Source organism: Eulemur rufifrons, chromosome 9 (assembly GCF_041146395.1).
Source record: "Eulemur rufifrons isolate Redbay chromosome 9, OSU_ERuf_1, whole genome shotgun sequence".
Classification (NCBI taxonomy): domain Eukaryota; kingdom Metazoa; phylum Chordata; class Mammalia; order Primates; family Lemuridae; genus Eulemur; species Eulemur rufifrons.
In genome coordinates this window covers 34118261-34135302 of record NC_090991.1, presented here as the reverse complement: position 1 = coordinate 34135302, position 17042 = coordinate 34118261, and the positions used below count along the sequence as shown (strand labels likewise).

The 17042-nt window shown below is 47.4% G+C and overlaps 1 protein-coding gene across 1 annotated transcript in view; it reads right to left on the bottom strand.

Annotated features, from left to right (window-relative positions):
• The window catches only part of ZNF652 (zinc finger protein 652), a 52415-nt gene extending 48615 nt beyond the window's left edge, over positions 1 to 3800 (bottom strand). The window contains exon 1 of the mRNA XM_069481255.1: positions 3780 to 3800. The gene's annotated coding sequence lies outside the window, so the exon portion shown is untranslated. The remainder of the gene's footprint in view (positions 1 to 3779) is intronic.
• Between the last annotated feature and the right edge of the window lie 13242 nt (positions 3801 to 17042).

The window sequence follows — 17042 nt, the reverse complement described above, 5'->3', positions numbered from 1 at the left end:
CCTACCATTTATTGAATCCCTAATACGATGATATGCCAGGAACTGTGCTAGGAGCTTGCATACATTATCTCTAATCTTTATAACAAATCCCATTATGCTGATGAGGAAACTGAGGCCAGAGAGGTCAAGATAACTTGCTCAATGCCATAAAGCCAGCAAATGGTAAAGCTGGGGTTTAAACCTGGCTCCAAAGAACCATCTCCCTGATCTTTCTCCAGCAAAAGTCACTAACTGCAACACCAGTTCACCTCTATCAAAGTGAATTCAAGTGCTAATTATTTGAAATGATGACAACAGCTGAGAAAAATATATACCTAAAATGGTAGCACAAGACACAAGAGTTCCCAATGAGGCGCCATCACCTGCAATTATCTCCTCTAGAATAACTAATTCTTAAGGCTATGGTTCAAAATACAAGACAATCCACTTTTATTTATTTATTTGGCTGTCTCTCAACTGACTTTTTAGAACAAGGGAAATGAAACCTAAAGAGTATACTCACAAATTTGGTAAAATTATCTAAAATCCTTGAGAAAAGGGTAACTTTTTTTTTTTAACATTTTATGTCATAACTTACTTCTTCAACAGGCTTCACACATTCAAAAATAAAATCACATCAGTAGCATTACTAATCAACTTTTTTTTTCTACAGACTTGAAAAGTATTTTCTTACCACACTACAAGATTACTTCCCATACTTAGAGCAGAAATGGAAACAGCTCTGGGTGTCACGAATCAGATCTTGAGGCCACTGTTGCAGAAAGTAGGTGCTGTTTCCCTTGCGTAGGAGCTGCTGAACTGAAACCTCCTAAGGGAAGGGTGTCTGAAGAAGAGTGTTGAAGAAATTAAAGCAAGCTGTTTATATTAATGAGAGTGAGCTGCTGGCACCACTACTCCCTAAGTGTTTCACTGCTATGCAATTGTTTTCCAGCTTCCAAGTTCTGAATCTGGCAGGGAGAGAATACTGTTCTCACAGCCATATGTGTTATATGATCAGCTGCTCTATGGTGTGTGGGTGTTTAACTAGGTAAGTGACTGGTTAGAAGAGGTTCCGCAATACTAAACCAAGGAAACACACTATCCCCTGAGATTTTAATGGTCTGTCATTATATAATGCTAACAAAGAAAAGTAATATATTTGCAACTTTGAATTGGTTTGGGTTTAGGATAGGCAAATAATTTCCTATAGTAAAACTTCAGGCATGACATGAACAAAAAATAAAACCTGTAGCATAAGCCACTTCAAGCATGTTTATTAGATAATAAAACAATGCAATATTTGCAACCTCAGCATGCTTTCAAACTTCATAAGGTACACTGTGTAATTATTAAAATAAATACTATTTTTCAGGTGTATGGAACAGGTTCTGTGTAAGATTCCAAGGCTCCCTTGTCTTCCAAGTTACCAGTTAATACCATAAATTCCTTAGCCTCTCAGGACCCCCAAAATGCAAAATCTATGAAAGTCTCAAAGGATTCTGTAAGTGAAAAATATTGTCAGAATCATACTTAATGTCACTGCCCACCACAACATTATCACAAGCTGGAATAACTGTCTCTTGATTGAAATATGATCAAAAAGCAAAAGCTGGGTACAGAGTAATTTAAACGAAAATAGCTGATATTTACCATCTGCTAATTGATAGAATGCAAAGTTCATTCTTAGTTCTAGATTCTAAATGTGGAGACTGAATTCCCTAACTACAATTAAAATCTTTCCGTTAGAACAAAAATTTTAAATGGATACTTTTGATGGCGCCATCACCATTAATAAAGACATTAAACTGTATTTAACAAAGTTTAAAAAATCTTTGTCACAGAGCAGGTACACCACTATGGGAATTATAAAGCCTTCTTTTAACAGAGCACATCAACTTCAACCAATATATAGAGATTCTGTACAGGCATTATAAAATAGACCTCAGACTTGGCCGCTGAAATTTCCTACATTTAGAATATGGTGCCAGGAACACACGTTATCCATTGGTCAAATTTAAACAAGTTATTTTGACTTTAGTTTTAACTTTTTCTGAAAGACAGATACATCTCCTCTTCAAAGGAAGACAGGGAAATGATACTTTACAAATAACTAACTCACCCTAACAAAAAAACAAAACACAAGGGAACATACAGAAGCTACTTTGCTGTTTATTGCTCAGAGCCAAAGTAACTCTAACCCTTAAGGAAAAAAAAAAAGAAACTCAAGTTCCTTTCACTTTTGCATAATACGGATCTTAACCTGAGGTCCTAGGACCAGCTTCAAGTTGACTCTAGTTGCAAGCAAAATTGTGCGCCTACTTCACTAAGAGGGCCCTAATGGCTTCCATAACTTGAAAGAAAGGTTAGGAACCACAGAAGGAGACGTTTTCAGGATCACTAAAACTCAGTGGCGAAACAAAATTATACTAAAGATAGTATCGATCTGAACACATGTGCACAGGAGCGATAAAAAGAACCAAACTGCCTACCAGCACTGACAATCACAGTGCCATGCACCGCTCACAAAACAGCCCTACTCGGGAACATCACCTGCATTCAGCTCAGACACCACACATCCCAGCAACAGCAGCTCTTCATTCCCTAAGCAGACACATGTTGTCAACAAAGCATGTGCTAGTTGCCATTCCCAGAACAATACGGGCCTGGCTATCCTCTGGAAAAAAATACACATTCTTCTCAAAATACTATTTATATACTATGCCTTGATCATAGATGTTAAACATTACAACAAAATTGATGACATTCCCGCACTGTTACTGAGGGTCCACGGGAAATGCACATAAGGGAAAGGCTATGATAATGATGCTTGAACACAGGGACAATCAAAGACAGACTCACGCAGGAATATCCTGAGAACATGGTTGTGGAAAGCACCCTTCTCCAAAGGCAAAAGCACATTCCTTTGATTGGCACAAGCTATTTCTGACAATGGATTCGCGGTGACAGGGGCTGCACAGCAATCAGGAAGTGAGTGTGAGTGTGTGTGTGTGTGTGTGTGTGTTGTGGGGGAGGGACACACTAGATGTGATCAAAGCTGGACCTCTTCAAAGCAGAGCAGCATATGGGATCCTAAATCCTGAAGACGGACTTCGAGGTGAGGCAGGGGCATTTATCATTTCTACAGGAGACATCTCTCGACAATGAACATGTTACGTGGAGATGTAACGGGGGTGTACCTTTGGTGTCTCCGATCTAAGAATCTTCAGCAGAGCCTGATTGGAGGGGAGGAGGTGGTGGGGGTGGAGAAAGGTCTGCATTACCCACTGGGGTGAGTGTGGGGCTGCTGGTGGCGGGTGTACATCAGATGCGTTTTATCTCCAGGCGGCACAATACTCCCGCGGGTTGGAGGTTTGGGCGCAACCGCAGGGCGGGGGAGGCAGTGGGTGCAAGCCACCAGCTGCAGGGCAGGAGAACGCTTGCAGGAGGACCGGTGCTAACCTCCCCTCGGCCCGCTAATCGTGCCACCCCAACCTTCCCTCAGGCCTCAGGGCGAGCGGACTCGCGGCAAAACTGCAGCCAAGCCCGGGTCCGGGAAGGAAGGGGCGAAGGGGCAGGAGCGGGGCGCCCCCGGCCCAAGCTCGGTGCCAGATAAGCGCTGCGCCCAGGGCCTCCCCGCCGGATGGGGGCTGCTCCGGCCTAGTGCGCGCAGCTGCCTCGGCGAAGGGTTAAGCCGGCCCCCAGAGCCCAGGCCGGCCCGGCGGGCGGTGCAAAGGAAGGGCTGCTGCCAGGGGCGCCGCCGCGACGGTGGCGTGTGCGTGGGGGAAGGGGCCCCTACTCACCCGGGCCGGCCGCCTCCGCCTCCGCCGCCTCGACCGCCGCCTCGGCGGTCCATCCTTGCGGCGGGGGGCCTGTAGCCGCGGCGCTCGAGTAACAACCGCCGGCCGGGCCGGCCCCTCCCCCCTGCCCAACGTCTGTCCTCCGGGCCGCTCCTCAGACCCGGCCTCGGCCGCCGCCGCCGCCGCCGCCGCCGCAGCGCTACGTGGCCGCCGCTCCGACGTCTCGCGACTCCCTTCCGAGCGCGCGAGGGCGAGCGGGGCCGGCGGGGCGGGCGGCGCGCGGGGAGGGAGGCAGGGGAGGGGGTGTGCGTGTGTGGATGTGTGTGCCGAGAGGGGGGCAGGGAGGGAGGCGAGGGCGCGCGCGCGCGCCCGCGGCCCCTTCCCTCGCCGGCGCCCCCGCCCAACAGGGATCCCGAAACCTCCCTCCGCCCGCCCCCCCCACCCCCCCTCGCGGCATCCCGGCCGCTGGGAGCAGCGGCGCGCATGCGCGGCCCTCGGGCCGGCCCTGGCGCACCTTTTCTCCCTGCTGCCACATTGTGAGCGCTCCGCCACCCAGATAACCGTCGGCTCCCAGCTCCACCCACGCCCTCTCCCACCCCGCCCACTCCCGAGCGCCCAGGTAAATGCGCGAGCTGCGCATGCGTGCCGCTCTCCTGGAGTCGGGGGGCGTGGTCGCTGAAAGGAAGCCTAAATGGGGAGTGGGAGGGGGCTGCAGACTGGGGATGTTGTGGGATTCCACGAACTAGGGGGCGGGTTAGGATTAGAGAAAGGTGAAGTGAAGGAAAGGGGTGAAAGTGAAAAAGTGGGTCGAAGTGAGATTTGAAAGGGAAAGAGCCTTTTGTTTATGGTATAAAGTTTAAAAAAAACTTGACTGCTGACCTTGTTACTACTGGAGGAGAGTGTGAGTGACAGAGGACGGAAGTAGAAGAGGCAACACATAAGCAGGAGTGACTATTCACCATATGAATGGGACGGCTAATAACTGGAGCAATTTAGGTATTGCCAGGGTGGTCAGAAAAACAGATTTAGAGCTGCGCTTGTCCTGTGGCCAGGAATAGGGAAGGGGATGTGTTGTGTGTGCTTAGACCTGGAGCTGCTGCAAGAAAGGAAGCCTCACTTGTAAGCATTACAGCATTATGACTAATTAGCTATTAATCATTAATATAATTAATGGTACTATTAGCTAACAACGTAGCATTTATCCAAGTTCAGAGCCAAGAGAGACTGTCCATCATTCAAAGTGCTTAGGGCACGGGGAGAGGAAATGAAGTCGGCAAGGTGAGGGCCTAGGGTGGAAAAGACCCAAGGCAGCAACTCTGAGGGGTAGGCTGACCCTTTCCCACCATAAACTAAACTTCCTGGAAGTTGTTCAAATCTTTTTTTTTTTTTTTTTTTTAAGAGACAGGATCTCATTGTGTTGCCCAGGCAGGAGTGCAGTGGCTGTTCACAGGCGCTGTCCCACTACTGATTAGCATGGGAGTTTTGACCTGCTCTGTTTCTCACCTAGGTGGGCTCACTCCTCCTTAGGCAACTGCTGTGGTTTGAATGTGTTTCCCTAAATTCTTGTGTTGGAAACGTAATCCCCAGTGCAACAGTATTGGGAGGTAGGGCCTAATAAGAGGATCTGCCCTCAAGAGTGGATCAATGTTGTTATGTGGGCAGTGGGTTAGTTATGTCAAGAGTGGGCTCGTTATAATATCAAGTTTGGCTCCCTTTGCTCTGTTGCTCACTCTCACATGTTCTCTTGCTCTTCTGCCTTTTGCTGTGGGATTATGCAGAAAGAAGGCCCACCACAGATGCTGGCACCTGCATATTAGGCTTCCCAGCCTCTGGAACTGTGAGAAATAAATTTCTTTTCTTTATAAATTACCCAGTCTGTAGGATTCTGCTATAGCAACACAAAACAAACTAAGACAAGCACCCCCAGTCCAAAAAAAAAAAAAAAAATCCTGCAGGGAGTAAAATGATCTGAGTCTGAGACAAGGTTAGGGAAGAGATTGAAACTTTATAAATAAAGGAGCCCAAGAGTTGACTGTGTCCTTGGCCCCTTCCAGAAATGGATGCTTGGCTTTTATGACACTTGGACTCCAGATTCCAGGGATCATAATTTTGGAAACTCTGGGTCATGTTCTTCAATGATGAGTGTTTTCAGTGGATAAACACTAAACATGATATCCTATTTCATCAGGTAGAGAAATCTTCAGGCAGAAGAGGAGGCAATAAGCATAACTTATAAAAGGAGAGAGTTAGATTCAATGGAAGGAAGAACTTGGCATCTGTAAGGGCTGGTGAGTCCAGAATGTCTGGCCGAGATAAATGTCTTGCTTTGCCTCCTTGGACACTTGATCCGTTCCCCACCCTCTACTGGTCAGAGCCACCCAGCTTGGAAGAGGGGTGTGCAGAGTGATGGCTAATGAATGAGGTGACCTCCCCAGTATCTATGACTCTCCACCCACAGGCCAACTCTCTGAAGGGCTCATAGTAATTAGAACGGTAATAATATGCCCTTCCGTGTGAAGAGTGCTTTATGGTTTTTGCAGGGAGGTTATGTCTATTATCTCATCAGATCTTCTAACAACCTCGCGAGGCAGACAGGACAGGTATTATTCTCAGCGAAGGAAATTCAGGCCAAGGAATGTTTAGTGGCTCAGCCAAAGTCACCCATCCCAGTGAATAATGGAAGCTAACCAGGACCCAGGCTCCCTGACTCCTAGGGTGCCAGGTCTTTCTGAGAATTTGATAGGCCCTCTCTGAAAAATTGCCACATATTCCTGTGAAATAAAAACAGGTGCCCTTGACATATGATGGACAATAATTCTGATATTCAGTACTACTTCTGCATGTTCTTTAATGGGTTTTTTTTTTCTTTTTTTCTCTCTCTCTCTCTTTCTTTTTCTCTTCTGTATATCTGAAACTTTGGTGACCAGTGCTTTGGAAGGCCTTGGGCCTCAGGGCTAGCAAGGTTCCTTTCTGGAGATTCCAGTTCCTCTGCTGTCCTCCAACTCTTCCCATCACACACTTATCACAGCATCACAGGAAAGTTGCCAACCAATGTTACCACACAGCAGATCACTTATGTAGGGGCAGTGACTGTGGCTCCTTGCTCACCCATTAACTAATATTACCCCATCCTACAGCACCAGACTTGGAGCCAGAGCCCCGGTCATGGCCTCCTAGATTCTCATACTTGACCTTTGCTCAATCATTTCAACCCTTTAGGCTTTGTGAAAAGAAGGGATTATATGGCTCTTAGGGTCCTCCGACCTGATACCTAAGATTCTACTCCAGAGACTTGATTAATACACTGCAATTCATTCCTTTCCTAAGAACTATTGTCCAATTCTCATCCCTAAGCCCTTCTTACAGGAAACTGCACCTTTTACACAATGGATAAAGTTGTCCTAGGTTCCCTTTTTTTACTCACTTTTTCTTTCTTTCTTTTTTTTTTTTTTTTTTTTTGAGACAGAGTCTCACTCTGTTGCCCAGGGCTAGAGTGCCATGGCATCAGCTTAGCTCATAGCAACCTCATACTCCTGGGCTCAAGCGATCCTTCTGCCTCAGCCTCCTAAGTAGCTGGGACTACAGGCATGTGCCACCATGCCTGGCTAATTTTTTCTATATATTTTTTAGTTGTCCAGCTAATTTTCTTTCTATTTTTAGGAGAGATGGGGGTCTCACTCTTGCTCAGGCTGGTCTCGAACTCCGAAGCTCAAATGATCCGCCCACCTCGGCCTCCCAGAGTGCTAGGATTACAGGCATGAGCCACTGCGCCCGGCCTACTTTTTCTCATATTTGTAAGTGACAGTGTCCAGAGACAGGTCAGAAAGCTGGCCTTCTGGCTTTTCAGTCTTAGGGCTTGTTGTGTTTACATGCATGTGTGCACAACTGTATGTATATGTCCATTCTTAAAGGGATGTGGGCCCTGGGCACCTTCACTCTGTGCCCCCTCACCTTCTGCTAGCCTCACTTAAATTCTAGTGAAAAATTAAAATAAATGCCAGGATGGCTGAGAAGAAAAAAAGAGTTTGCACTAAAAGTTCAGATGTATGAGTGCAGCTGTAGAGATAAGGAGGCTACTGGGATAGCCAGTGTCACTTAGGTCTACAGTTTGGTTTTAGCTATAGCTTCTTTCTACCCTGGTACTACCCCCTGTCCTGACAGCAGACAGCTCAGCCTGGGGCCGGAGCCAGCAGCTCTCTTCTCTGCACATCACCTTCTCTATTTGAAACATCTCAGAATTTGAATTTTGATTACTCTGGAGTCCTTATTAGCAAAATGCATTTTATGATTAAAAAAAACATATTTATGTGACAAGTTCTGCACATCTTTCTTCTGCATTAATTCATTTAATCCTTCTCTCAACCCTAGGAGGTAATACGGATAGAAAATGTTCCCAGGCAGGGTGTGGTGGCCCGTGCATGTAATTCTAGCACTCTAGGAAGCTGAGGTGGGAGGATCGCTTGAACTCAGGAGTTCGAGACCAGCCTGAGCAAGAGCGAGACCCCATCTCTACTAAAAACAGAAAAATTAGCCAGGCATGGTGGCATGTGCTACTCAGGAGGCTGAAGCAGGAGAATCTCTTGAGCCCAGGAGTTTGAGGTTGCTGTGAGCCAGGCTGACACACAGCACTCTAGCCCAGGTGACAGACCAAAAAAAAGAGAAAATATTGTTCCCACTGTATTTTTAACAGCAAATAAAAATGAGGCCCAGATTTTAAGGGTCACACAGCCAAAACTACAACCTGGGTCTCCAGGGTCCAAGTGTAGGACTTCTGTATGACCCCATGCTGTAGCCCTTTACTGGATACCATGCAAAGCGAATCGAACCGATATGGTCTCTGCCCTTTGAAACTTTGGGCTCACTTGAACAGCCAGGACTCTGGGAAGCATAAAAGAACAAAGTGATTTTACTGTCAACTCACATACGCAATAAATAAATGAGCTAAATAGATAAGGAAAAGCATGTTTACCCAGTCTATAAATGTTTTTTTAATTCCAGTTGAGTAGAGAGGACAGAGTTAACAAGACTAAGGTTTTGGGTCGGTCCCATCTCTGCCTACTTGCTCTGCACATGGAAAAATATTTGGAACTGCGCTGCACGCTGTTTCCTCTCCTTGCCTTGGACATTCTATAAGCCTTCCCTGAGCATCTACCAAGTGTAACACAAGGTGGGAAGCAAGGACTATTAAGAAATCATCTCTGCCCTCGAGCAACATCTTCAACCATTTCCCTAATTCAACCACTGTGATGGAAACATCAGTTAACCCTGCATATACCCTCTCTACTAGCTCTGCTAGCTCAACACCTATCCTATTGTTAGAGGGCCTGAGATACATCCTTATCCATGGAGGATGCCCAGGTAGGACAATGAAGAGGTGGGATTTTGAATTTGAGGGAGATTGGTCCCATCCTAGTGAAGTGAGGCCACCACCCCACCTGCAATAGCTTAGCTTCCTGGATATCTCAACACAGGCAGAGGGGAACCCTGGAGTGGGGAGGTGTGGGCAACTGGGTGCACGGAGAATATCCTCCTCTCCTCCTATCTCTAAGGGGACAGTTGCTGCCCAGTTCCTCCCTTGAGGGTTCTGCCTCAGGGTCTGTCTCAGGAGCCTGATCTAAGGCAGTTAGGCCTGAATGGCGTTTGAGTCTTTAAAGAGACTCACAGGTTCTTTTAGGCAGCACGCTTAATTGTTGTCTCTAATTGATGTGACATATGCCCCAGAGGCATGCACTGAGGTCCAATTGAGATGGTTTTTTTTAAAAATTGGAGTTAATTAATTAAAGACGGCAGCTGCATGGGGCTGGGAGTTAGTGCTAAACTCCGTAACCCTAAACCAGCCAACCCACCCAACCGGCCTCACCACCTGAGGAACAGTCCCTGAAGTTCCCTGGGAGATGGGGTGGGAGCGCTGGGAAGTAGTGCAGGAAGAGGGGGCTGGTAGGGGGAAGGGCAGGGCTCAGGGGACCCTCTCTGCTTTCTTGACCCCCAAAAGGCTTGCCTCTTGAGAACTGTTTGGGGCAACTAGGTAACTGCAAAAAAGGGAAGGGAAAGTGAAAAGGAGGTGAGATTATGGGGGAGGGGAGCGGTTGGCAGGAGTGAGAATGATGGAGCCACTGGGGTGGGGGCTGGGAGGACCTGGGGGTGGAGGGGACCCTGAGGGCGCTCAGAGGAGTTAGAGCCCAGATGTGGGGGTGGTGACAAGGTGCCTGAGGCCTTGGCATTCAGAGGAGGTATTAATTAAACCCCTCACCTGAGGTTGTTAACAAAGCTTTTCATAGGAGTTGGGTTAATAACAATAATAACAACAATGTAACAATTAATGATAATGAGACCTTATCTGGAGCTGGTTCTTCCTAGAGATTGTAGGCATTAAGTCATTAATTCCCTTGGCCCCTCAGGGCCACCTTTTCCTAAAAAGCTAAAAAAAAAAAAGAGAGAGAGAGAGAAACAAAGAAAGGAAGGTAAATGTGGGTGCAAGAAGACACAGATAATCCCTGTACACTTGAAGATCACACTGGCATTCTGTTGCCAGTCCCCTAGGCCTGCTGCCCTTGGCAGGGTGGGTTAGTTCATTTACACGGGGACAAAATCCAGGGCTCCCTTAGGGCTTCATAAACTGTCATCATCTTTTGCATTATTTAGAGTCTCTGAAATGTTGCTTAAATGCAGTAGGTATAGAAATAGCGAAATCACCACTACAAGATGCCTATGCGACTTGGATGTGAAAACTGAAGTCCCACCTGAGAGCACCAGGAAATAAAAAGAAGAGGGTTTTTCTAGATTGGAGGAATCATATGGAATGGAGCCTGGGAGCAAAAGCCTTGAGCAAAGCTTGGGGCCAATAGTGACTAGCCTTGCAGATTCAACCGGAACATTACAGATTCAACTGGAACAGCAACTACTGCACATGATGTGCACCCCATCCAAGGACAGACTTCCTGTTTGCATCCCATAGTTAGTGAGAGTCATCATTATTATTCCAGTCAAGTATCAAAGAGCACGGGCCAGTGCAGTGTCTCATGCCTGTAATCCTAGCACTTTGGGAGGCCAAGGATCACTTGAGGCCAGGAGTTCAAGAGCAGCCTGAACACAAGCAAGATCCTGTTGCTACAGAAAAAAAATAGAAAAATTAGTTGGGTGTGGGGGCATATGCCTGTAGCCCCAGCTACTTGAGAGGCCGAGGCAGGAGGATCGCTTGAACCCAGCAGTTTGAGGTTGCAGTGAGCTATGATGATGCTACTACAATCTAGCCCAGGTGACAGAGTGAAACCCTGTCTCAAAAAAAAAAAAAAAAAAAAAAACAACAAACAAACAAAAAAACAAAACCAAAACAAAAGCATGCATTGTACAATACCTTTTTAAAGCAAATCTCAATGGACTTAAACAGAATGGGTATCCTGGTGGTCCCTGGATCATGAGGGAGAAAGCATGACGCTCTCCATTAATAAAGGGCAGGTGAGATCTAGAGCAGGCACTAAGCTTGTCTGAATCTCAGAGTTGGGCAGAATCTGTGTCATGGAATAAGAGGGACCAGTCCCCATTATTCTGACCCTCACCATCCCTCTAGAACCACAACGTGTCTTCTCTTCCCTGTGTCACTACAAAGTCCTCTGTGAGAAGGTACTGGAACTTTCGGGGCTTGAATCACAATCTACCTTGTAGATTGCATCAGAGAACATACAGTAAAGTATTACATTACATGGTGACATTGGGGGATGGCATGTTCTCATTAATCAAATAATCCAGTTAACAAAGTAGTGTTCAATGTATAGTAAGATTTGGGACTTATACAGGTTGAGTATCCCTACTGCAAAAATCCAAAACACTTCTGGTCCCAAGTGTTTTGGATAAGGGATACTCAACCTGAACTAAAAGTACATTGTTTTTCTGAAATTCAAATTTAACAAGGTGTCCTCTATTTTATCTGGCAACCTTCCTTGCAGGTAAACTGCTAGGAGATCCGTAGCCACTCCTTGGGAGTTCGGAGAGAAAGAGTCAACAGGAGGGAGAGAGATACTTTGATAGCTTCGGGTTCATTAGTACTAGGAAATGGGGACAGAGAAGATGTCTGAAGGTGCATTAGGGAAGCAAGAGCCCCAGAAGCAGGTGCCTAGTGACTCTAGCAAGCACACTCATCATCACATTGGATACACGGGTAAAGTGTTGCCAAGTCTTTAACTGGCCCCATGTCAAATTAAACAGTTGTTTCAGAGATTTCAGGAAAGAAAACTTAAAACAAAATATCATATACTCTTTAATATTATCCACACCCAGACAGAACCCTCCATAAAATGGGAACCGATGGGCGCAGCTTCTATCCCTCATTGCTTTATGCCAACAGAGAGGAAGCAGGTGAGGGTTGCACTGAGCAATGTGGTGTCATTGAGAGGGGCCACATGTTTCCTGTGTGCCAGAGAATCCCCTGATGCTTGGATACCTCCTTCCCTAGCTGGCGGGCCCCTGGGAAGCTAGGTGCTGTTAAACATGGCGTTAACTACAAACATCTTTGTCCTGACCAGGGCACTATGGTTGGCACTTAGTTTGCACCAAGATGTTCCTAATTTATTGAGTGCTTTCTCCTGTCCTAAGTGTTTCATCTCTGTTATCCCATATAATCCTTTCAACTACCCTTTAAGGGAGATATCCCTATCTTACAGATGGGAAAACAAGGCAAAGAGAAATTAAGTAGCAAATGGTACAAGGCCACAGAGCTCTTAAGTGGCAGAGTCAGGATTGAACCCAGGTAGCCAGATTCCTAAAACCTGCTCTTTTACTCTTTTAACCACAGTGCTGTACCACCTGACACCCCAATTCAGTTCCTGCCCAGAATTCTTCAATGACTCCTGTGGTGAGCAGAACCGTGGCCCCCAAAGATGTCCATATCACCTGACCTCCAGAACCTGTGACCACGTTGCTTTACATGACAAAAGGGAATTTGCAGATGTGATTATGTTAAACATCTTGAATGCAGAGATTATCGGGATTATCTAGTGGGCCCACAGTGATCACAAGTGTCCTGGGAAGAGGGAGGCAGGAGCATTAGAGTCAGAGGAGGTGTGACTAGGGAAGAGAGGTTGGGGCGATGTGATTGCTGGCTGTGAAGACGGGAGAAGGACACAAGCCAAGGAATGCAGGCAGCCCCTAGAAGCTGGAATAGGCAAAGAACCAATTCCAGAGCCACCAGCAGTAACACAGCCCTGCCAACAACTTGATGTTAGCCCCAAACCATAAGGTAATATATTCGTGTTGTTTTAAGCCGCTCAATTGGTGGTAATTTGTTATAGCTGCAGTAGGAAACGATAGTATCTCCCCATTGCGAAACCTGAACTGCTCTGCAAAGCATTCAGGGCCTCGTGTTATCTGGCCCCTGCCTCGCTGCCTCGCCGGCCTCCCACCCCCGTGCTGTGCATAATGAACTTCTCCAGCGTCCCCAGCAGGCCCTTTCTCACCTCCACACTGTGTCTGTGCTGCTTCTGCCACCTGGAACACCCTCTCCTTGCCTGTTTATTTGGCAAACCCCTCACCCTTTACATCTTAACTCCTCGGTGAAGCCTTTCCTATTTCAGCCAAAGGGACTCAGGCCTTCCTCTCCTACACCTCTGTTGCATTTTGCATCCACTCCTGTTAAAACACCTCTTGTGTATTAAGGACCTGCCTGCCCCCTCCCTGGACTGTAAGCTACTTAAGGGCATGGGACCTCCCTTTTTACCTTTGGTCTCCCTCAGCACCTAGCATGGTCCCCAACACCTCAAACAAAAGTCCCCAAGGACTAGAGCTCTTATCCTGACTGCCAGTGTGCCCTGGGCCAGGGAGGCAGCCCCTCCAGCCCCATTTCTCCATCAACAACACCTATCGGGTGAACCATCCTTTCCCTTCTCTAGTGAGAGACAAGGACAAAGGCAGTCCGACATGGGCGTGCTTCAAGTTCAAAAAAGGAAAAGGCACTTAACAAAGTTTTTAATATTTCAGTTGTACCCACGGTCCATAACGCTTCCTCTCCAAGGGTCTGTCTCTTCAACAGGGAGAGGGGTCTAGAGACAAGCTTCACAGAGACGGGAACCACGTCTGCTTTGCACGCAGTGGTGTCCTCAGCATCTAGCACTGTGCGCCACTCTCCGGTGGGTTCTCTGGGGCTGGTGAAGATCTTAGAGGTGGCTTCTTACATGCTTCAGGCTCATAGATTCTCTCGAAGGTGTGTGCTGATGCCAGGTCATTGTCTTGAGCGAGGAAGGTTTCTGCACAGCCGCTGCATTCAGTAGTGTAGTTCCAGGATATTGGGTAAGGCCTGGCTTCCAAGCCTCCAGACTCCCCCTGAAGGCTCTCCCATGCACAGACCCAGACACAGGGTTTCTCCCCACTAGGGATTCTCTAATGGTGTATAAGATGGTTACTCCACTCAAATAAATGCACTTAGGAATGTTTTCTCCAGTATGAATTCTCTGATGTTTAACGAGAAGCGGAAGGCAAATGAAGGTTGCAGTAAAGACCTGTCACGTACCCAGCCCTGTGCTCGGTGTTCTGAGGGACTCCCAAACATAAGGCATGGGCTCTGCCCCTAGGTGTTTGTAGCCTGGCTGGGGGGACGCAATACATGTACTGTCATACAGCTAGAGAACATGAGGCGTTGTGTAAGCACATCAAGCCATGTAGTTTAATGGAATAAATGGGAATTCAGAGAGAAGGGAGTTCAGAGCTTGACTGGATGGGGAAGACCATTCATTTGACTTTAAAGGACATTCGACTTTAGCTGGAAGGATGGTAGGATTGCGGCTGGAAGAGGAAAGAGGAAGGGTGTTTGTTCCAGGCTGAGGACTACAGCAAGAACAAAGGCATCCTTCTGTGGGGACTCACTGTCTTAGGTTCTAGAGGAAAGCAAGAAAGCGAGAAGGAAAGAAGGGAGGGAGAGAGAGGAGGAAGGAAGGAAAGATTCTTTTTCCATGTAGGGATTTGCTCTTTGATATAGGAAACTCCACAAACTTAGGGCAGCAGCCTTTGAAAATTTTCTCTACTGCCTTTCTAACTTTAGAGCTTGAGTCACTTTCACTTTTACCAGGCTACCTAAAAAGGAGCGCTTTCCCGCTGTGCTTCATGGACACATCTACCCTCTGCACCCGCATTCTCGGGATCCATCCCAGTTCCACGACCGGGAATGTTACCCCCGGCCCAATGTAGCCTGGTGACAGAGGCACCAAGTGGGGAGAAAACCCCACTCAGGAGAGGGCCCTGGGGAAGCACGGGGTGGGGGGTGGGTCTCGTGTTCAAGCCTGTCCAAGCCCTCTGTCTTCCTCCCTCCCTGAATGCCACGTCGTCTAAAAAATGTCCATATGGGATGTTGACACTCAGAGAGAATGAGGGTCATCAGATCCAAAGGTTTCTTACTTCTGTCAGTTTTATAGGCATTTTTATGGAGCATTCAGAGTAGAGAATGCCCTGTAACTTTGCCATGTTTTATCCATTGTGCAAAGGTAGTTGACAAGCAAGAGGGTGGAATTTGCATCTTGGCTAAGCACTTGGAAGACTTTTCTGCCAATTACAGTCATTAAACACTGACTCAACATCAAACAACTGCATGAGGAGTGAGAGCCTTCATTCATGGACAAGTTTCAAAAGCACGGAGCATCAACTGTCATGGGCAATTTAGTCAGAACAGAGGAGAGTGGATCTCACACCCAACAAGATGGCTGCTTTCTGGAGAGGTGGTGGAAGCTGATATTTCCTAACACAGTGAAATTGTGAAGTGCCTTTTGCAGCCCTTCACAGCTTCATTGTCCAAAGGGCTTGTTTTTACATGGAATTCTTAGACTTTTAATTCTGTCCCTGCTGCCTGTGTCAATTCCAGGGGACACTGGATTTGGGAAGAGAGAGACTTCACCCATGGGGGGAGAAAAGATGGCGGGCCAGTGGCTTTTAGGTCTGGCCATGTGGACGTCCTCTTGGAACATTCTCCCTTCCTCCCCAGCAAGGCACACTCTGCTCTGTGAAGAACCCAGGCAGGAAGTTAGAGACCTATGAGGTCACAGTGGGAGTGCAGCTCAGCAGGACTTTCAGTGACCCCACGACTGTTGTCCCTTCTGACCATTCGCCACAACCTGTTTTCATCCGTAGTGTCTGTCATCCCTGTTATTTCATGGGTTCCCTGGGGGCAGGAGGCACGTCTGTCCTAGTCACCATCAAAACTGTCTTAGTACCTGTCACAGTGCCTCGCACAGAGCAGTTAATCTGTAAATGTTTGTTGAGTAAATCAACTGTAAACATTGAAATGATTGCCTTAAAAAGGTCTTCGCCCTTGCTGAGATGTGAGAGTTACATTACAAATGCCTGTGTGCTGGGGGGAGGGTAGGGGCATCGCTGGGTAATAATAAGGGCTAGAAACATGTGGGAGAGCCCTGGAAAATAGCCCCCCCAGAGTGCACACTGTATCTATAAGCAACAGGGAGCCACTGCAGGTTCTGCAGGTCACCCATAGGAAAGGACAAGTGGGTGGAGGCTTTACAGGCTGAAAGGTGTATGTGGTCTGGAAGACGAGCAAGATCCTAGAAGAACCGTGAATCTTGGAGTGGCCTAATCACAGCGCAAGTTCAAGAGACAACTTTTGTGGCTGAGGACTGAATATTTCAACTGGTGGGTGACAAGAAACCAGCAAGAATTCTAGTGCGTGCTGCTCCCATGTGACCTCAGGAAGCTGACAGACAATGTGATGGCAGAGGGAGGGACCAGTGTAGTCAAGGCAGAAAATGGCCAGGGAGGAATAAGTCTCCTGCGAACTCACTCAACAAGACCCAGAGGCCCAGGAGTCTGGTGGTGTGTGGTGTGGAGGATAGCAGCGAAACCAAAAAGGAATTTCTCTTTCTGCAGAGAGAGCCTCCTGAGGGCAGGGGACATGTCTTGTGCATCTGCACCCACAGCTGCAAGCAGAGTGCCTTGCACATAGTAGCTGTTCAATAAATGCCTGCCACACGAATGTTCAGTTGGTTGGCCGGCTCTGGCAGGCACGGGTGATGTGAGAGCTTGTGGAGGCTGCTGAATCCCCGCTATTATCCTCTCTCCTCCAACTTCCTCAACCTACCCATCTGTGTTGTCCTACCTCTCTTTTAAGCCAGCAGGTGGTGAGGAAGGCCACTGGTGCAGTCTGATGGGCTATCCCCTTCCTCCTCCTCTGGGTCCCACTGTCTGACAGGATCCATGCATTTTGTAGGATTCTACTCAGCCCCTCAGCCAGCTCTCAGATTGTCGTTCACATTCCCTTTTAGTCTTTCTCCCTTTCAT